The sequence below is a fragment of the Gopherus flavomarginatus genome, chromosome 25 (genome assembly GCF_025201925.1).
Source record: "Gopherus flavomarginatus isolate rGopFla2 chromosome 25, rGopFla2.mat.asm, whole genome shotgun sequence".
NCBI classification, from domain to species: domain Eukaryota; kingdom Metazoa; phylum Chordata; order Testudines; family Testudinidae; genus Gopherus; species Gopherus flavomarginatus.
The window spans coordinates 114,038-136,319 of NC_066641.1; the positions used below are offsets into that span (position 1 = coordinate 114,038).

Sequence of the window (22,282 nt, forward strand, 5' to 3'; positions counted from 1 at the left end):
ATGCATGGACATGTGACCTGCCCATGTGACTCCAGACTCCATCTTGCTGCTGTGATTTTCCTAGGTCAGCCCTAGGACCAATCCTATTCGACTTATTCATAAATGATTTGGAGAAAGGGGTAAACAGTGAGGTGGCAAAGTTCACAGACGATACTAAACTGCTCAAGATAGTTAAGACCAAAGCAGACTGCGAAGAACTTCAAAAAGATCTCACAAAACTAAGTGATTGGGCAAGAAAATGGCAAATGAAATTTAAGGTGGATAAATGTCACGTTGGGAAAACATAACCCCAACTATACATACAATATGATGGGGGCTAATTTAGCTACAACTAATCAGGAAAGAGATCTTGGAGTCATCATGGATAGTTCTCTGAAGACGTAACAACGAATTGACACATATGACCCCAAGATGAGATCATTAATACACTAACCTGAGGAGAAGGACACTCCAACACTAGTAGGGAGAGGAAATACAAAAAGGGAAGAGGGGAGAAACCCCTACTGAACATGCATCACACCTAGCGAGGGCAGCAGAACAGATTATCGGCTACACAACCCAAGAACGGGATCTGCATGTTGCTGTAGACAGATCAGTGAAAAGCTCCACTCAATTCACAGCTGCCAGCAAAAAAGTTAACATCAAGTTAGTATTCATAAGGAATGGGCTGGAGAATAACACCAAGCATTGATGTAAGCAGAGTCAGGATGAGTGCTACCCTGACATCTGGTGGTGAATTGTAGGGAATGTGGAAAGAATTCCAAGAATTTCAAAGAATGGGGAAAGATTTGCATTGGCATCCACCCTCCACTTAGCATAAGCCCACAGCAGACTGGGATGGTTATTTTAACAGCTCTGGGATCCCCAATTTCTTTGTTATTGGGGCAGGAAAAAAAAAGTTTGTCACCCTGATTGTGTGAATGGGGAGCTGTGGGACTGCTTTGTGACAGAGATGACTCAACCTCAGTTGGGTGGTACTTGCTAAACATGGGACATGGGTTCCAAGGCCCCATGAAGGAAGGAGGTTGTAGACTGGTGTGTGTACTTAGTGGTGTGGGTCTCTTTGTGAGGGTCTAGAACACCAATTTGCACATTCTTCTTTCTCTACTGTGGAATGTCAGAGTTGATGTTTTATTCCCTTAAGAATCTGAGTACAAGTTATTGAGCTGAACTCACTTTTGGCTAATAGTGCATTAGCACTGGGGCTCCCCTGCTATGAGCTGAAATTACTGAGCAAAGAGTGTTAAGTACTGTGCTAGCTAGTGGGGGAGCCTGAAACTATACTGTGGAACAGAGCAGCTAGTGGAGTGGAGCAGTTTGTGGGGATGGCTGTAGCGGATCACAGGACAGCTGGTGGAGCAGAGTGGTGTAGCTGTGGGACGGGTGGAGTGGCCCACAGAGTGAGTGGAGCCGAGCAGTTTGCAGGGAGAACTGGAGCAGCTCATGGAGCAGAGCAGCTGGTGGAGTGGAGCAGTTTGTGAAGATGGCTGGCGGAGCAGAGTGGAGCAGCTGGTAAAGCGGAGCAGTTCGTGGAGAAGGCTGGAGCAGAACCCACAGAGAGGCAGGGCAGTTGGCCCCAGACCACGTAAGGTGCCCCTTTCTACCCAGGCTGGGGGGAGGGACCTCTGCAGATAGACTCTCAAACTTTGGGGCTGCACTGACCCAGGACAGAGACTTTTGGATTGTGGGACTTTTGGGACTGTGGGTGATTTTGGGGTTACTGGACTCAAGAGCCCAGGAAAGAGGACACAGCCCAATTTCCTGGGGTGGGTCTTTGCTCACGGTTTGGTCTATGAACTCTAGTTGAGCTTTTTTCCCAATTTAGTGTTTGTTGTTTATCTCATGTATTAAACCTTTTCTGCTACACCGAGACTCTGTGCTTGCGAGAGGGGAAGCATTACCTCTTTGAGGCGCCTAGGGGTGTGTGTAAGATTTTCCCAGGTCACTGGGTGGGGGCTCGATCTGGTTTAGCATTGGGTTATTGAAACGGAACCCCTGGATACTAAACCCGGCCCTTGTTGCTGCCAACTCAGAGGGGCAGAAGGGTTACATATACAAACCAAGGGGGAAGCCTCCAATACCCTGGGACCACCCTGCCTACTACAGCGCTGCACACAGGATATTTTATATGTATCTTTGAGAACTGGGGAAGAAATGGGTCTAAAAAGAAACATTTGCTAATGAGAGAAAACCACCCGAATATGAAGATATTTTATATTAAGTGAGAGTAATTGGACAGTGGAAGTTCAATTAACAGACAGCAATAATTCCCCCCCCCACACACACACACACACACCCACACCATTCACATGGCAGCAGGGAGCCCTTTGAGGAGGTGCTTTAAGAGGGTACGTGAGGGGAGCGTGGAGCAGGAAAACTTCCTGGCAGTGGGGAGGAGGCAGAAGCAGGGGCAGGCAGGCGACTGGCAGTTGGGGGTAGCAGTAGCCAGGACTGCGTAACCTTGTGCTGGACAGTCTCCACTGGGGACTTTTTCCTCCTGTCCCCTTCCTCGCCAGCAGAGAAAGGCCACCCCAGCCCACCCTAGAGGCAGCTGTGTCTCAGGGTTCTGCAAACAGCATCCATTAAGCCCCTTCTCATTTGGGGAATGATTCAGGACAATTTCCCAAAGAAAGGAAGAAAATTTGCTGCAGGTCAAACAGGTGTGAAAATATCCCAAATCTGAGATTGTTAAATTAACATTGGAGAATTAAAGAGAAAATGGGGCAAAATCTGAAAAGGAGACTAGAGAAAGTGTCAATAATTGCTCCATCAGCACCGACCGCTCATGGAGCCCTTGCTGCTTTTACAGCTGAGAGGAAACTTCCTCTCTCTGACGCCTGGCCATGGTGGAACTGGTGACCCAGTGAAGCTGACTTGAGGCTGATGCAAGGTAAGCAAAGCTGAACCAGCTGCCCAGGGTACGGGGTTGGAAGTCAGAATCGGGAGGTGGGCCTGGGTTCCCCTACATCAGTGGTTCTCAACCAGGGGTACGTGTACCCCTGAGGGTACGCAGAGAACTTCCATCAACGCATCTAGTTAATTGCCTTATTTTACCACAGGCTACAGAAAAAGCACCAGCAAAGTCTGTACAAACTGACATCCCTGCACAGAGAGTGACTCGTACACATGGCTCTGTGCCCCAGGCACTGACAGGGGAGCGCAGGGCTCACACCCCTGGGGTGTATGGATAATTCTCAGGTATAAGGAGACGGTTGCCAGCCACGCGCAGTCCCCGGGCGTGGGGACAGGCAGCTGTTTCCAGATAGGACACTCGGGGCCCAGAAGTGACCTGCTGCCCGACACCCGCTCCTGCACTTGCCTCTTGGGCAGGAGACCCCCCCAGCCCCTCCCCCACTCTACCCCCTAACCTCCACTCCCCTCTCCGAGCTGGGGGAGAACCCAGGAGTCCTGGCTCCCAGCCCTGCCCACCCCCATGTTTCCATAGGGCTCCACCCAACGCCCCCCCCGAGTGGGGCAGCCCCGCGGGGCACATCGGGGCGGCACAGACGAGCCCAGGGGAGAAGCAGGCGCCCGGCAGCCCCCACCGCACTGGGGGGCGCCGCGCTGTGGGGGCGGGGCCAGGCCGAGACCCCGGGGCACGAGAGTTCGCGTCAGGAGCCGGAGCTTGGGGAGGGTGGGGCCGGGGATCTCTGGGGGGCGGGGCGGGAGGTGTGCGATTGACCCAGGGACCTGCCCTCACCTGGGCTCAAGAGGACGGAAGCGCCCCGGGGCAGGCTGGGAGTTGTAGTTCCTGGCTCGTCTCAGAGCGGAAGTGACGAACGGTTGCTCAGGCAACGCGCCCCCTCCCGGTGCACACTGGGAAGCGTAGTTCTCCCTCTCACACGCGGACTCTATTGGAGGAGGGGCCGTAGCTCGTCAGTTCGCCGCGCCCCTCCCGGCTCCCTGATTGGCGGAGAGAGCGCGGGACAGAGACTCGGCGCGTGGGGGGCGGGCCTGGTTCCCTCGCCCCGAGGCTTCGCTGCCCCCGCCCCCTCCCCACAGGGAGCCGGGGGGGGCACCAGTGGGACTGGGCAGCAGCGGGGGGTGGGGGCTGAGCTGCCTGGGCTCAGCTGGGTCTATCTGCTCACGGGCAGGGTCTCTGCCATACTGGGAAGGATGTGTCCTGCCTGCCAGGATAAGGGGGTTGCTCCTCCCACCCCCTATCTTCAGGGAGACCTCATTGCTGTAACTGGGTCACAGCGTGAGTGGCCAGTAATGTCTTTGGGGCTGTGAGGTCTGAGAATGAGAGGGGTGGGCTCACGGTCATGGCTTTGGGCAGAGGAGAAGTGGGGCTGGGAATAGAGATGCCCCTTTCACCCGCTAGCTCCATTACTGCATCGCCCAAAAGCCTCGCTCAGGGTCCACTATGCGTCCTTGTGCTGGGCACTGCAGGGACAATCAGAGGGACAGCAGGATGCATGAGGAAATAGATGAGTGTGTGAGGCAGATGGGTGAAGGGGTGTGTGTGGCATACACTGGGGATGGATGGGGGTTGAGGGTTGGACGGACAGCGGGACAGATGGAGAGCTGCAGGGATGGATGGTGATGTCACAGGCTGGACTTGTGATGGGTTCAGCTCATGGCCGCTGGCTCTGTCATCTCCTGTCCCCATCTGACTCTGCCCCTTTCTCTCACAGGCAGCACTCAGCAGAGTCTGGCCCTGTTGTTACACTGGTGCCTACATCCAGCGCACACCTGTGCGTAATGTGCTCCTGGAGAGCTCAGGCAGGGAAAAGCGTGTGGCTCACAGCTGCTTAACCAGCTACTCCAAAGACTGCCGCAGATCTCCCGCTCCTTGGGCAGCAATACCCTGGCCAGGGGGTTCCTTGTCCCTTCTCGCTGCCAAAGCAGCCTGCTCAGCGCAGAGACCGAGGTCACCTGTCTCTGGCCAGCCTCTAGCTGGAGCTGCTCCAGCCCCGAATTGCTGGTATCCAGCCTGGCCGGAGTTGGTGTGATTTCCTAGCAGAGTCCGTTCTTTCTCCCTGGTAGATAGTGATTTTCCCCACTGCAGTTAGTTGCTCTTTCTCTGCTTCCCCATAGCCCTTCCACAGCGATAGTGACCCCTGCTGGCCAGGCACGGGAGTGTCCTGTAGGTACCTTCTTGTAGGAGCAGTGACTCCTGGTGGCGAGGGGCAGCAATGCCTGGCATGTATCCCCCCTGGCATTGCTGCAGCGACCCCTGGTGGCAACTGAGGTCAGTTGCCTGTGTGACCCCCACTACTTCCATTGCGCCTGTGAGCGCTGGTGGGTAGGTGAGGCAGGGCCCTGTATGTATATCAGCCATTGGGGCAGTGCCCTTTGCGTATCCCACTCTCAGCTCAGTGACTCGTGTTGCCCAGGTGGGGCAGTCCCCTGTGTGTATTTACTCCCCGCAACCCCTGCATTGGGCCTGTGACCACTGGTAGCCAGAGGAGTCAGTGCCCAAGGTGTATTCCTCACCTTCCCCAAGGTGGCAGGGTGCCTGGGTGGCTGTGTCAGGCAGTGCCTTGGGTATCTTCCAACTCCTTTGTGGCAGTGAGCCCTGCTTCTGGTGTGTATCACTCCCCCACTAGGGATGTGCACTGGTGGCCAAGTATGGCAGTGCCCTTTGTATAGCCTCCACTCCCCGCCCCCCAGGGTGACCAGATAGAAAGTGTGAAGAATCGGGATGGGGTGGAGGCTAATAGGCACCTACATAAGGAAAAGCCCCAAATATCGGGACTATCCCTATAAAATCGGGACATCTGGTCACCCTATCCCCCCTACCCGTGTGCCAGGTATGGCAGGCACTGATCCCTGGCATCCCTGTGGGGCAATACCCTCTGTATATCCCCCAATTGGGGCAGTGACCCCTGCTGGTCAGGTGGGGCAGAGCCCTGTGTGTGTGTGTCCCCTATTTAGGTAGCGACCCCGATGGCTAAGTGAGGCAGTGGCCTTTGATTTTCTCTTCTCTCCCCAGCCCCCTCTCTCTCTGGTGTAGGACCCCCAGTTGGGGCACTGCCCGATGCGTATCTCTACTAATTGGAGCAGTGACCTCCCCGGGGTGCCCTGGTGTGGCAGTGCCCTATTGCTTTCTCCTTCCCCCTCTCCCCATGCCACTGTAGTAGTGGCCACTTCAGGCAGTAGCCTGTTTATCATCTCCCCCCCACCAGCACTATTGCAGCAGTGCCACCTGGTGGCCATGTGCGGCAGTGCCCTGCCTGTATCCCCCCCAACCATTGCTGCAGTGACCCCAGGTGCCCAGTTTGAGTAGTAGCCTGTCTGTACCTCAGCTCTTGGGGCAGTAACGTGTGGGGCCAGCTAAGACAGTGCACAGTCTGTGACGTCTGGTGGCCACGTAGGGCAGTGGCCTGTATGTACCATCTCCTCTAGAGCAGTGACCACTGGTGTCTTGGTGCTAAGATGCAGCCACTTCTGGGTTACATGGTGGGGCTGTTTACAGGACAGTGGGGACAGCCCCCCTGTTCCAGGAAGTAGGGGAATGTCTGGTGTTTGGGGCAGAGCGTTCCACCTTCTATTGAACTGTGATGCTCTGAGCACCTTTCCCCTGCATGAAGAAGACCTTGTGTGACCCCAAAGCTGGTCCAGTAACAGGTATCACCTCACCTGCCTTGTCTCCCTGGTTTTCTGGCAACTGTCCAACTTCCCCTTTGCTGTTGGTCTTCAAACCTCCTCCAAGCAACCCCCCATCAATCCCTTAAGATGCCAAACCTCTCCTGGAACCCAACCCTAGGGGGGGCACCCCACCGGAAAACCCTACGGCACCATGGGAGTGGCAGTGTCCACTGCCTCCATCTTCCACCAGCCAGGATGGGCCCCACAGCACAATGGGAGTGGTCGTGTCTCCTGCTTCCATTTCCTGACAGCTGCTGCCAGGCCCGGCCCAGACTTCCCATTTCTGGTGCGAGTCTGGAAGCAGATGCTGCCATGAGGCGGTGCCGGGAAGGGTGGTGCTGGTGTCAGGAGAAAGCAGGAGGAGTAGGTGGGTCTGTGCTACTGTGGGGAGGTGCTGCCCTTGCTGTGAAAGGGCCCCGCTATTAGAGGAGATGTCATCTCCCTGCCCTGCCACGCTCTGCACCAGCCCCTGCTTGTCACAGGAGCAGGGCTGGCTCCAGGCACCAGCGTAGCAAGTAGGTGCTTGGAGCAGCCAGTTCAAAGAGGCGGCCTGTACTGTATCGGGGCAGCACATCTGGGTCTTTTGTGGAAATTCGGTAGCGGGTCCCCCATTCCCTGTCTTAGTCTTTGAGCTGCCACCAAATGTCTACCAAAGAGGAAGGGAGGGAGGACTTGCCGCCGAACTGCCGCAGAAGAAGCAGTGTGGTTGAGCTGCCGCCGAAGAGCCACAGCTTTTCTTTTCTTTCTTATTTACTTTCTCCACACCGGTCATGCTTTTATAGACCTCCGTCTTATCCCCCTTTAGTTGTCTCTTTTCCAAGATGAAAAGTCCCAATCTTATGAATCTCTTCTTAGACGGAAGCTGGTCCATATCCCCTCATCATCTTTCTTGTCATTTTCTGAATCTTTCCCATTCCAATAGACCTTTTTTGAGATTGGGGCGACGGCATCAGCACGCAGTATTCAAGATGTGGGCGTACCATGGATTGTTATTGAAGCGATATGATAGTTTCAGTCTTCTTACCTATCCCTTTCTTAATGATTCCCAACACTCGGCTGCATATTGAGTGGATGTTTTCAGAGAACTCTCCACAATGACTCCCAGATCTCTTTCTCGAGTGGTAACAGCTAATTAAGACCCCATCATTTTATAGGGATAGTTGGGATTATGTTTTCCAATGTGTATTACTTTGCACTTAACAGCACCGATGTTCATGTGCCATTTGGTTGTCCCGTCACCCAGTTTTGTGAGATCTCTTTATGGCTCTTCGCAGTCTGCCTGAGACTTAACTATCTTGAGCAATTTTGTATCATCTGCAAATTTTGCCACCTCACTGTTTACCCCTTTCCCCAGATCATTTATGAATAAGTTGAACAGTACTGCTCCCAGTACAGACACCTGGGGACAAGAGAGGGAAGATACTTTTCTGACATTGGCAGACCAGGTGCCAGCTCATACCAAGGCCCCCAGGCGTTACTGAAAAGTGACAAATGCATGGCTGGAACCTAGTGTTTCTCACCTGTTTGTTACTGTGGTTAAAACAGGCCTTCGATTTATAAAAATGTGTTTAGTATTTAGAGTTTATGACAAGCTCGTGAGTTGCTGCATGCATTCTTCTCACCGATAATAGCTGTAGCCCATGTTGTAAGGTGATATATAAGCATTGGTACTAAAGCTGTAAACCCCCTTACCGCCACCCTGCCACCAGTCAGGAGAGAAGCATGATTAAGTGTGAAATGCTAGTTTACCAGAAGAGGCGTCATCTCCTTTCCAACAAGAGAAGGCCCTGACTGAGACATCAGGCAAGCCACTGTGGATCATCCATGGACAAAAGACCTGGTTGATTGCTCCCCCTCACACACCCACGACGAGGCAAAGACCTGCACAAACACTTGCCCCCATCAGCTTGAACTCTGGGGGAGTGGAATAAAAATCCCTGTCAGGAAGAAACTGTTGTCCCCACCCCGGATGCTGGTTGGACTTCAGGGAGACCGCACACTTTCTAAGCATAAGCAAGGAATCCTGGATGTTTTCGTAGGGTTAGCTCTAAAGGACATACAGAGTTTGCAGCTTCTACTACACTCGAGTGGTAAGATAATGTCAGGAGGCCTAAGGAGAATGTCTAAGCCCACGTCCAGACTAACCCGCGGCATCGGCGGGTTAAAATCGATTGCTCGGGGATCGATATATCGTGTCTAGTCTGGACGTAATGTATCGATCCCCGAGAGCGCTTACATCGATTCCAGAACTCCATCAACCCGAACGGAGTTCCGGAATCGACACGGAGAGCCACGGACATCGATGCAGCGCCGTACAGACGGGTGAGTACCTCGATTTTAGAAGTTCGACTTCAGCTACGTTATTCACGTAGCTGAAGTTGCATATCTAAAATCGATTTTAATACCCTAGTCTGGACGTGGCCTAAGACTCCATGTTAAGGCTATTCTAGTGCCTGAGAAACTCACACTTGATACATGGTGGGTGAGATCAAAGCGTGGAACAAAAAGCCATGAGGAGCCCCACTGCCTTAGGGTTAGGGTTTTACCATTCGATCTCTTTGTTGTTGTTAGTGCTGCAGTCGTTTGCCTTAAGCTTATGCCATTAGATCTCTTTCAGGGTGCGTTTTGGTACTGAGAGGTAAAAGGCTGCTCTGTGTGTGGTGCTAGGGAGTGAGGTAGCAAAGGTTGATTGCAGAGGTGGTGCATGTGCCACAAAAGTTGTGGGGGCCTGGCTCCCCTCCCCCACCTCAGCTCTGGTCCCAGAGGCCAGAATTTGCCTAAACCCACCCGCTGACCTGTGACTAAGAATTTTGCCCTACTAACTCTTCCAGCAAAACAGGCCAAAGAAAGTGTATGCAAGCGCTGAACCGCAGCCCCCGTGCTCTTTTCGGTTCCTTCCCACAGAACTTTCACTGCATGCCAGTCCAGTTCCTTGCTGTTGCTTATCTAAGAGCTGCATGCATATGCTAGAGCGTACCCTGAGGCCTGGTCCACACTACACAGTTAAATCGATTTAAACAGCATTAAATCGATTTAACTCTGTACCCGTCCACACTACAAGGCACTTTAAATCGATTTTAAGGGCTCTTAAAATCGATTTCTGTACTCCTCCCCAACGAGAGGAGTAACCCTAAAATCGATATTACTATATCGATTTAGGTTTAGTGTGGACGGAAATCGAAGTTATTGATCTCATTCCTTCAATGTAGCTACCCAGAATGCATTGCTTCAGAAATCGATGGTAGACTACGACCATGGACGCACACCACCGAATTAATGTGCCCTAGTGTGGACGCATAAAATCGATTTTATAATATGAGTTTTATAAAATCGGTTTTAGTAATTTCGATTTTATGCTGTAGTGTAGACGTAGCCTGAGCTGATTCCCAACTTTTGTGCTCCATACAGCCTTGCCCATCCATGTCTCTGTGGCGCAATGGGTCAGCGCATTTGGCTGTTAACTAAAAGGGTGGTGGTTTGAGTCCACCCAGGGATGGCGATGACCCTGTGCTACTTCCTTGCTTCCCCGGAGCCTCCAAAGTCTCATTTTGCTGCCTCTTGGCCTCAGTGCTTTCAGCTGGTGGCCCAAAGAGCATGCTGGATGCCATTCAGAAACCCATTTCCCAGCAGTGGTGCCGAAGGCTCAGGCTTAATCCTCGAGGCCGAGCACAAAAACTTTCAGCCGGGAACATTTTGCTGCCTTCCCGCCTCCGCCAAAGCGGCAAGGGAGAAGGGGACGAGACATGCCTGCTCAAAGACGCCTCCCTCCCACTTTCCTGTAGGCTGTGCAAAGCTCTTGGCCTGCCTCATGCCTCGTCAGGAAAGAGCAGCCATGCTGCCCAAGCCTGAGTCACGTGCGCAGCCTGGCCCGCCCCAGCTGACGGCACGCAGAGCCACACGAGCCGATGGCAGGTCGAGTCGGTAGCCTCGGCTCTTTCCCCTGACAGACACACAGCACTGCCTAGCGCCCCGAGAGCCTCCCTCGTGTTCTCCCGCAGCCTGCCGGGGTGGGTGGGAAAAGGGGACCAGGAAGCACTGCGGCGTCATTCTGGGACAGGAGGCCCTTGCCACACCCAGACCTCCCTCTTGCCTTCAGCCCAGGCAGCCAGAGGTGCCAGGGAGCTCCCTGGCAGGCCGCCGCCTCAGCCACCTCTTGCCGCTCTGCTGGTCACCGCCTTGCTGGAAGGCCCAGAGGGAAAAGAAACAAACACACACATAGCAGAGGATGGTTTCAATCCATCAACCTCTGGGCTATGGGGCCAGCACACTTCCGCTGCGGCACTCTGCTGGCTCTTCACAGCCCTGCCACCCAGCCGGCACTATCCGGATTAGTGCCTTATGCGCTCTTGCGCTGGCAGGCAGATGCGCAGGCTGCTATGCAGCTGCCCTGGTCACAGGATTTTACAGCGTCTACAGGGTAAAAGGGAGGCTTTTACCCTGTAGACGCTGGGTGCGAAGTTCAGTTTAAGATCGGGTGGCATAAGGAATACATAATGTGCAATAGCCCCGACTGGGGGTAAAAGGTTAACGTACAGACACTGAGTTAGGAGGGTATGTTGTCCATGTGAGGGCTAAGTTCAGGTGTGGAGTATAACGAGCGGATAGGACGATGAGGATGGATTGACCCGCATTTGGTGAGTTTGAATGTTCAGTGTTTTTTAATCTTTTCCACAATCTAGTTTAAGCAGGGTTGCTATGAACTCTACCCTGCCATCTGTTGGTGATCTGTTGTAAATGCCTTTTGAGGCTGCTGTCATTTGCATGGTTCCACCCACCCTGGATTGCATGATGGGAGTGCTTGTCCAAACGGTCATTTCAGCTGCTGTGGGATCCCCAGTCTCTTTGTTATTGGGGTAGGAGTAATGCAGTGTATTTTGCTGTTCGTTTTGGATCAAGGAGAGAGTAACTGTACCTGGCATTTGAGGCCTGAGAGCTTCACCCTCAACTGAAAAGTACTCACCATTAAGGGGTCTGGGTTCCCAATGCCTGAGGCTTGTGGGAGGCTGGAATGGATGTTTGTTTAGCTCTTGGTTGCCTGTGCTTGTTGGTTTCGTTCCTGTTGTTGCTGGTGTATAAAGGTAGAGACAGTTTTGAATCTCTTTGAGTTGTTGTTAGTGGTGCTTATGCTGTTTGATCTTTTTCAGGGTATGTTTTGGTTCTGAGAGGTAAAAGGCTGCTCTGTGTGTGGTGCTAGGGAGTGAGGTAGCAAAGGTTGATTGCAGAGGTGGTGCATGTGCCACAAAAGTTGTGGGGGCCTGTCCCCCCCCCCAACCTCAGCTCTGGTCCCAGAGGCCAGAATTTGCCTAAACCCACCAGCTGACCTGTGACTAAGAATCTGGTTTTAGAGTGTGCCCCAGAATCCAATCTGCAAAATTTTCTTGCTGTCTGAGTGTGGGTGGGGAGTCTTTTCCCCAACTATAGAGTTGTTTTCAATTTTCAGTGTGGAGAAGAGATTACAGCCCAGCAGTTTAAGAACACCTAAAAACTGCATTTAGTCATTAACCACTTTTTATCTATTCATAAATCTAAACATGGATTAGAAGTATAAAAAACTTTATTTTTAAATTGGAGAGACACAAAGAACATAAAACCTGCATTTAAAGATTTCACAAGAAATCCACAGCACTAAGTACAAGCATCCCTTTGCAATCTCTCTTATTTCACCATATTTTGGAACCCATGTCCCTTGCCTAACGAGATTTATGAAGGTTCAGGTGAGTCCCGAAATCATGAATCGCTAAATTCCGTTCTACTGTCCTTGATTTATGTCACCGGAATAACTGCAGTTTATTACCCCTGCCCTAATAAGATAGAGACTGAGGATCCCACAGCAGCTGAAATGATCCTTTGGACAAGCACCCCCATCATGCAATGCGGGGTGGGTGGAACCATGCAAATGACAGCAGCCTCAAAAGGCCTTTACAACAGATCACCAACGGATGTCAGGGTAGAGTTCATTCTCATCCTGCTTACATCCTCCCCCAAGCCAAGAATTGATGGTCCTGATAAATCACATTCTCTATTATACCAACTCATTGGTATTGAATGCGAAGTTATGGCTAGCAAAAGTTGCCACCCATCTCTGCCTTGTAGCATCCAGCTTAGCCCTTGTTAACACATAAGTCAGTGGATTGTTCTCTGTCCACACCTGAAACTGAGCACCACACAAGTAGTCTCGAAATTTCTCAGTGATGGCCCATATCAAGACCAAGAACTGCAGCTGGTGGATGGGATAGCGACTTTTGCTATCAGACAGTCCTCAGCTGGCAAAGCCTACAGATTTACATTTCCTTCTACTTCCTGGTACGGGACTGCTCCCAGACCTTCCAAACTGCATGCAGGATAAATGGTTTGTTTGGGTTAACAAGGACTAAGACTTGCACATGAATCAAGCAAATAATGATTTCCCGTAAAGCCCTGTCACTTCTCTCATCCCGCCATGTCCCAAATGGAGAAGAGAGGAGCCCCTCCCATGTCCCAGGCCAGGAACATCAGAGGGGGGGTAGGGGGATGAGATGTTCCTGACCCAGTCCAGGTTTGCTAATGCTGTAGAGAAGAAGAGTTCCTTTCTCAGTCTAGATCAACTGGAATTGTTGTTGCAGTGGGGGAAAAATGTCTCTCATCTGGTTCTTAGATGCTTTGGTAAGAGGGGACAAGCAGAGGTTTTTTTCTTCCCTCTGGAGCTCAAATTGCACACTTCTTCTTTGCTTTTTGCTCCAGCTTGATTTCTCTCTTGCATCTCAATTTTCTCTTTCCTGGTCTCATTCCGGAGCATTCACAGCCCAATTCTCTATCCTAACCCTGAGTCCTCTAGTGCACCCTCAATCTCTCATTCTAACCCCACCCCAGAGTCTGCTCCCCCAGAGCCAGTGCCTTCATCCCTCTGCACTCCAACTCTCTGTCCCATGTAGCCTGATTTAGGGTATACTAATAATATTAATTTGGATAATTTGATGAAAATTTAATTTATTAGCTTACATTTAATTTAATTTAATTGAGTTACAAAGTTACAGTTGCATTACTGCTATTCAGAAGATACATATGGCATTATATGCAACAAAGTTTTGGTTAATATACTCACAGCCTTCCTTGATAACCTGGTGGTAAGAGACACAGGACCAGCCTTGCAGTTCAGGTTTCTTAATTCTTAATTGAAAGATGCAGTGCTTAGAAAAATCTGGTGTTACTTAGGGTTTACTAGAATATGTTAAACTTTAGAATCAAAACCTAATAAACAAAGAATAACAACTTAGGGAAACCGAACTTAGCCTAGTTCCCTTGAAACTTAAAGTTTCAGAACAAGTACAGCCTACTGATAGTACATAGAGAGAGAGTGGAGGAAGTAAGCCACAATGATAGAGCAAAGTGCTCTAGCGAGGTGGGTTACCTCTTTTATAGGGCACAAGGGCTGGAAATCCTTCCTCCTATGCCCAAATTTCATTCCTCCCCCACAAAACATTAGGGTACATTTACTTCATAGGCTAGTATGTTTGTGCTTGTTGATGACATGTACATATGCACATAAGTTACCTTGTGGTGTACCTGTTAAATCTGTGGGTATAACACTGAAAAAACTCCTATGCCATTCTCCATTGTCGATTGGTCTAGGTAAAGGTCTTAGACAGGCATGGGTACTCATCTATTTAAGTAACATGATAAAGGTCGATTTTCCTATCTGAGTAAAAGGTCACAATATAGATATGCTAACTTTGCCTTAGCTTAACATACAGGATAGGTCCTTATAAGTGATGTGTCTCAGTCCCCTAATCATTTTTATTGCCCTCTGCTGGACTCTTTCCAGTTTGTCCACATCCCTTCTCATGTGGGTCCCAACCCCAAAAGTACTCACATTTCACCCCATTGGCCCCAAAATGCCAGCTTTTAGTATGTAAATAGGGTGCTGCCATGGTCAAGTCACTCCCGAGCTCTTCAGTTGAGCCTGCTGGCAGAGAACAAGGTGAAAATTAGCCAGGATGTCACTGAGGGCTGGTCTATGCTATGGGGGAAAATCGATCTTAGATACTCAACTTCAGCTACGTGAATAATGTAGCTGAAGTCGAAGTATCTAAGATCAAATTATTCATCCTCCTCACAGCTCAGGATCGATATCCGTGGCTCCTCCTATTGATTCCACAACTCCGTTCGGCTTGGTGGAGTTACGAAATCGATATAAGCGCATCCGGGGATCGATATATCGCGTCTAGATGAGATGCAATATATCGATCCCCGAGCAATCGATTGCTTCCCACCGATACGGCGGGTAGTGAAGACGTACCCTCAGTCAAATCCCTGTGCTCCCCGCAGGTGGTATCGGAAAGCTCCAAGATGGCTCACTTCCTTTTCTCTCATCAGCTTCAGGCACAAACCAGCTGGGATTCTCCCCTGGCCTCAGGGTGTGGGGCTGCTCTGAGGGGATATTAGTGCAAAGATACAATTTCAATTTCTCTTAGAGAAATTGGAGGGCAATTTATATTTGGTAAAAATCTTATTTAGTGAAAGGAAAACTGCAGTGACAGCCTGGTTACTGAGGTGCAAAACACCTTCCTCCTGGGAGAAATAAGAAGTTAGAATTAGAAATTTACATCGTTTGTTCCTGTGTTGGTATAGTTTAATTTTGCTTCTGTGCAGGTTTGTTTCAGGCTGTGATGGTTTTGGTTTATTGGGTTGTTTTGGTTTTTTTAGTTGGAATGGAGCTTTTAATTGACATTTGCTGGATTTGAATGGCTGATCTGCAAAACCAGTTTTGACATAGTTCTGCATATTTTATATAGATTTGGCCAGTATTCAAGGATTCAATTCCTTTATAGGAGGTTTTAGTGGTCATGCTTATTTATTTGATGTTATTTTATCATTCTGCTGTAGCAGACTTTTTTGATAAAATGTTGAAATTATTAATTTACAGCATTTGTTTTTATTTTTACAAACAACGTTTTTCTTAATGTTTGGGTTTTAAATTAAGCCTTGTTTTTGGTTTCAATTTTTCATTTAGGTTTTGGTTACTGATGGGATCTTTAAGAGAACTTTGGATTCAGTACTAAAATTGGACAGATTTAGAATATTTAAAGTAAACCCTGTTTAATATTTTATTTTAATAAAGTTTGTATTGCTGTAAACCCTAGCCCGGGGGAGAGGAGATGAGCCTGGCCTTTAACTGAGAAGGAGCAGAGTCATGACCCCCATGAAGGGTGGGGCCAGGTGATGGGGGGCACAGCCCCCCAATTTTTTTTGTCTAACCCATCTCAGTCCCCCACTAAAGGACAAGAGTCTGATGCCACCCCTGCTGGTCACTGGGTGTCACTGCTGCTTCATGGGAAACATGCTCTGTGTCTTACCCAGACTGGTGGGAAACACACTATGTGCCGTACCGTGACTGGTCCATGGGTGTCACTGCTCGTAGAGCGCAGACACATGCTGTGCATTACGCCACCTGACCAGTGGGTGTCACTGCTGTATCAAGGGAAACACCTTTTGTGCATTACCTTGAATGACCACGAGGTGTCACTGCTGCTCCAAGGGATACATAAGAACGGCCAGACTGGTTCAGATGCAAAGTCCATCTAGTCCAGTATCCTCCTGTCTTCTGACAGTGGCCAGTGCCAGGTGCCCCAGAGGGAATGAACAGAGCAGGGAATCATCAAGTGATCCATCCCCTATTGCCCATTCCCAGCTTCTGGCAAACAGAGGCTACAGGCACCATCCCTGCCCACCCTGGCTAATAGCCCTTGATGGATCTATCCACCATAAACTTATCTAATTCTTTTTTGAACCCTGTTATAGTCTTGGACTTCACAACATCCTCTTGCAAGGAGTTCCACAGGTTAACTATGCAACTGCCCTGAGTTTACCCCCCCCTCCCCTGGCCAGGTTGTATATGGAAAAGAGGATGAGGATGAGGAGAGCCATGATGTGTCTGTCACTGGCTGGTGACTCAGTTTCCTCTAGGCAGCAGTGCTGCAGGCTCCTTTGGTCTGTGCCCATGCAACGGTGTCTGAGGAAGGGGAAGTAGAGGCTCAGGCTTCCCAGCCCCATGCCCCACCCCCAGCAGCTGGGGAATCCAGGCCAAATTTAACCCTGGCAGCTGGGCTGGGATTAGCCTGGGCTGGCGTAGGGCTGGGGAGGAATTGGGAGGGAGACAGACGCACCTACTGTGAGGGAAGATCCTCCCATTCCCTGCCAACCCCCTTCACTCCTTGCAGCATAGCACCCCCTAGCGTTTCTTTCTCTGTCATGGGAGCTGTCTGCTGCCTGCTTCTCCCTTAGCATCATCTCTCCCCATCCTGGGGCACTGACATTGCCCATCCTGTGCAAACAGGCAGGCCCCAGTGTGCCCCATGGCACTGCTCTGCAATTGTGGGGGCAGCTGTTGGATGGAGCCATATCAAAATATGGGAGTTGGCAAGGCTGGGGACCAGGACTCCTGGGTTTTCTCCTCACATGTGGGAGGGGAGGGGAGTGGAGGTTAGGGGGTAGATTAGGGGAGGGGCAGGGCTGAGATCCAGTGATACTGCTTTTTCTGGTTTTCTCCACCTCCTGCAGCTGCCTTGGTCCTTTCACTGCGTTTTTTGTTCCAAATTCATTTGCTGACTTGTGTAACTCACCCCAGAGGTGGCTGCATCTCAGTGTTGGGTGAGGCACCCTTGGCTGCATCACCTCCTAACTGCGTCTCTCTCCCCCTTCGGGTGACCCTGCAGCACTCAGCAAACATCCACAAGATCATGGGGCACTTTGAGCACTGGGCAGGCAGGGGCCAGGCGCCCAGCCCTCCCTCCAGAGAATGGGACCCAGCACCCTCTACATTTTACAGGGATTAAAAAGGGGAAAAGGGGGGCAAATCAGAGGACGGGGTGGCCAGGGTCTGAGCAGGGGGTGGAAATTGACTGGTCGGGGAGTCAAGCAGCTGGAGGCAGAGTTAGGAGAGGGACCGAAGGGTAAAGTCAGGGAGGGGGGGAGGAGCCGGAGTTACGCCCAGAGGGAGGCGCTGCCAGAGGGTTAAATCCTGGCACAGACAGGGGCCGAGGGGTAACAGTTATCCCGGTGGGCTGAGACTCCAGTGTTTGCAAACATGGGTGGGGGGAGCAGAGGGCTTTTTTATTTCTCCTCTCACAGGCAGCACCTCTCAGCATGGGCTTCCCAGGGCTGGGCTCTTAAAGGCACAGGCATCCCACTGCCTAGACACTGCAGCTCCTCTCTGATGTAACCTACTGAGGTGCTGCAGTAGGAGACTCAATTCAGTGAAACTGGGCATTCCCTATATGCCCCCCATCCAGGGGGCTGTGCACCCCCTTCCCCAAATTTCCCCAACACCCCCTCCCTCAGTGGTCAGGTAGTTACATGCAGCCCTGCCAATGTTGTCATTGGTTGCAAATTTGAATGGAAATTGAAACGTTAACACACTTTAAAAGCAGATACAACGTATGAAAACTACTTGTACCTGAGAAAGTAAAATAGGTTTGGAAAGTCTGGACAAAGCCGGGTTTCCTCACCCAGCTGTTGTGTTTGCTGACAATGTGGGTGCATTGGCTTCGGCAGTGTTGGCCAACCTTAGAATTTCAAATGATGATTTGTAAGCGAGGTGTGAATGAGCTCTCCCGTGACAGCTACTGATGACCAGGGTTGGGAGGAGGCTTTGGGACCAGACTGTATTTACATGAACTCACCTACTCTGCCGAGGTATCCAGCGCACAGAGCTGGGCTGCCTCTGCTCTAGGTGCCTGGAGGAGAGAAGGTGTGTGGGGCTCCAGCCTGGGACTCTTCCTCCCTCCTGCCACGCCCTGACTATTAATCCCAGCCCTGGCACTCCTTTCTTCAAGCGCCATGTGGGCCAGAGGAAAAGTGTGGTAGGAAGCACAAGGGCCAAGCTTGTGAACATCAGGTGAAGCAGCAAGAATCTCAGCTATCAGGGTAGCAAGTTCTAGAGCCCTAACCCATTGTGGCCATCCCAGCCAAAGACCTGGCTCTAGGAGGTGTGAGTCACCCAGCAGGAGGGGAAAGATTCACTCTTACACAGCTGGAGACGGGGAAATTGAGCTCTGGGGCTTTACCATAAGCATGGGTGGCAAGTTTGTAGAAATTTTGGTGGTGCCCAGAACCCACACCCCAACTCCGACCCCCAAACTCCACCCCCACCTGCCTAAGGCTCTGGGCTGGGATTTAGGGGGGAGGTCTGGGCTTCAGATTCTGGGCTGGGGATTAGGGTGCAGGAGGGGTGCAAGGTTCAGGCTTTAGGATGGAGTTTGGGTGCTGGGTGCAGGCTCTGGCAGGGTTCTAGGAAGGGGTGGAGAGGTGCAGGCTCTGGGGGTGGGAAGGAGTGTGTGGGAAGGGGTGCACCCTCTGGGAGGGAGCGTAGGGCTGAGGATGAGGGATTCATGATGCAGGAGGGGGCTCAGGACTGGGGCAGAGTATCAGGGTTCAGAGGGAGCTCAGGGTTGGGGGTGTTGGAGAGGCTCAGGGCAGCCTGCACTAGGACTCTGGGGCAGCAGTTCTGCCCAGAATCCCTTTACTCCAGCAGCAGGAGCAGGCAGGAGACAGGCCCATGCTGCTTTTTGTCAGGCAGGGACGCACCGCGGCAGGGGGAGGGATGCCAGGCAGGGGCCAGGGCCCAGGGGAAGAGACCCAACTCCAAATATTGCTGGAGCAGGGCCCCCAGCCCTGAATAGTCGTGGAGCACAAGCACCACAAATGTATATAACCTGTCGCCTATGACCACAAGCCAACACAAGATCCCACTGAGATATGAACTCAGATTACAGGATTCAGATCCTGAGTGCTGCCCGTTACACCATGGGACCAGCTTGTGCTGCCTTCTCTGCACATCGGTGACCCTCATGGGGCTGGCTTGTGTAAGGGGGCTCTTGGCCCTTTACTAAAACTTAGTGTGTGTGGGCGGGGGGAGGGGGGGCGAGGTTGGTTGGCTAGTTCCCAGCACCAATAGAAGAGGGAAGGATCAATGGGAAATCAGGACCCTGAGACTGACAGTCCCCAGGGACAATGGGGAGACGCCAAAGCTCCAAGTTAGCAGCACTGACAGGCCAGGCAGTGTAATGAGAGAGTCACCAGGCCAGGGGGTCCCATCCTCCATGTGAGCTGGAACTGCCTGGGCGAGAGTGGGACAGAGCTAAGGAGAGAGCAGGAGCCCGAGAAGAGCTGGGGAGCAGAGCTGTGCAGGTGTAGTGCCAGAAACTGCTGCATGTAGGAATTTGCAACCTGTAGCAGTTACTGATACCTCAGGTTGTTCTTATTTGCTGACTTGTCCTAATTGACTAAAACTTGACAGTGGTTTCTCTAGCAAAGGCCAGTCCCTGGGCCCTTGGTCCAGACATCCCCCTTCATATCAGGCTAGGGTGACCAGATGTCAAAGATGAAATATCGGGACGCGGGGAGTGGAGCAAAAAAAAGCTGGAGGGCTCCCCCGCCACCAAGCGGCAGTAGCACAGTCCCATCTCCAACCAACTCTCGGCTCCAACCCCCGCTACATCCCCAGCTCCCCCATCCCCTCGCTCCTGGGCCCAACCTGGGTTCCAAGCTCTGCAGCCGAGCCATGATCCGGGCCCCTCCTGCAGCTCTCGGGCAAGGGGTGAACCAGGCAGCTCCCAGCAGGAGCGTGTCCGCCCCACGTGTGTCTCCACCACCTGCCCACCTGGGCCCTGCCTGCTCCGTGCTGCCCCCAGCCCCACTGCGCTGCCCCGCAGGCTGCAGGGCTGGAGCAGCTTCTGCGCTGCACTCCTGGCCATGGCCATGGCCCGTGTGCAAACCTGGGAGGAAGGAAGAATGCCGTGTGCTTGGGGAAGAGGCAGGGCCAGGGCAAGGATTTGGGGAGGGATCCAATGGGGCAGTGAGGGGGTGGGGCTTGGGGCAGGGTCAGGGTCAGGGCCGGGATTTAGGGAGGGATCCAATGGGGGAATGAGGGGGCAGAGTTGGGGGGGGTAAGTATCCCTCCAGACTATGCCTGTGTGCTGGAGAAGAGGACAAAGTTATTTGTTTGTCCAGGGTCCCAACCAAACATCAGTCGGGACACGGAACAAACAAGCAAATATCAGGACAGTCCCGATAAAATCAGGACGTCCGGTCACCCTACATCAGCTTCAAGTTGAGAATCATTTCCCATTCCTGCTCTGTGGGAGGGGAGACTTTTAAATGCGCTCTCTGTGCGACTGCACATGGCTAAGCAAAGAGAACAAACCCCAGATCCCCCCCGTGCTTTGGGAGCCAGGTTTGCGGTGGGAATTCTGTAGTTCAGATGACTTCACACCTGGTCATTGTGATTCTTTACCAGTTTCTCTGGCATTGGGGGATTTGTTTCACTGATGGCTGAGTGGTTAAGGTGTGGGAGTGGAAATGCAATAGGTTTCCTCTGTGCAGGTTTGAATCCTGCTCACAGCGAGGCCTGTGTTTTAGCCAGTCTATCACCCGGGCAACACCTCTGTACAACACCTTGAGACACTCTCAATTCTCTCCCCACCCCAAGTAAATCCTGTTCTGCTCCTTTCATAGAGATCCCTGGGGCACCACCTCACACTGTGTCCCTGAGGGGTCAGGCAAACTCTCAGCACCTGAAGCCTCTGCCACTCACTTGGTGCCCCATAGATCAGCCATAGCCCTGGTTCTGTTCCTCTCTCTAGAGTGCGAAGGAAGCCATGTCAGTGACTCCAGGGTAGCAATGGGGCTGCAGAACCAACAGATAAAAAATAGGTGCTCGGCGCCCACTGACAGCCACCTCCCCCCCATACACACTACAGGCCTTGCTGACAAGCTCCTCCTCTTCCCTTTCAGCTACTCCCACTTGCCAGTGATCAGCTGTTCAGTGGGGTTCAGGAGGCACTGGGTGGAGGGGGAGGAGCAGGGACGGGAAGAGGTGGGGGTGGTTGAGGAATGGGGCAGGAAGTTGCAGGATGGGAAGAGATGGGACAGGGGTGGGGACTTGGGGGAAGGGGTGGGGGCGGGGCCTGGGGACAAAAGGGGGGATTTGTCCTTGATCCCAGACCCCTCTAGGGCCGGTCCTGAAGGAAAACGCTGACTATGACAGTGACAATACAACTGACCAGCATTGCGGGTGAGGCTGAGGGAGAGCCGCACCCATCAGGTCCCTTCTCTCCCCCAAGGTGAGCCAGACACTGCTCTCTCCTGGCTCTCACTCTAGCAGCAGGACGCCAAGGAGCCATTTCCCCACAGGAAGTGCATTGAGTGCCCCTGTGGTGCTGTGGGGGGGGAGGGCTGGCGCTGTTGCTGGCTCTGGGGCTGGCCAGAGGGTTGATGTCTGCACAGACTTTCAGCTGCCAGGCCGCAGGGGGCACTTACCAGACTGGCTCAGTGAAGACGAGGGGTTGACAGAGCAATACAGATGCTCTCCAGAGCATGGAGCAGCATCCGTCCATGGAGCCAGGCAATGAGCATTTCCCACAGCCTGGAGCTGAAGGGGAGGCGGCAGCTGCTGTTCCAGCTGCTCGGGGACAGGCCCTGTCAGCGAACAGCCACTTATTACTCACCACAGCTAACGGTGCCGGGTTCCTCCGGTGGGGGTATGAAGCAGCCGTTTGTTTTCCTTTCCTTTTTGTGTGCAGCTGCTGACAAAAACATCCCAGACAGAGAAGCAACAGGCCAAAATGCTGTCCTGCAGTTGCCAAAGTAGCTCAGTTGTGAGAGCATTAGACTGAAGATCTAAAGGTCCCTGGTTCAATCCCAGGCTTTGGCA

General features: G+C 52.1%; 2 non-coding genes across 2 annotated transcripts; both read left to right on the top strand.

Annotated features, from left to right (window-relative positions):
- The first annotated feature begins 10,016 nt into the window (after positions 1 to 10,016).
- On the top strand, positions 10,017 to 10,090 carry TRNAN-GUU (transfer RNA asparagine (anticodon GUU)). The gene has a single exon. It is a non-coding gene; the product is annotated as a tRNA-Asn (tRNA).
- A 12,119-nt stretch (positions 10,091 to 22,209) lies between these two features.
- On the top strand, positions 22,210 to 22,282 carry TRNAF-GAA (transfer RNA phenylalanine (anticodon GAA)). The gene has a single exon. It is a non-coding gene; the product is annotated as a tRNA-Phe (tRNA).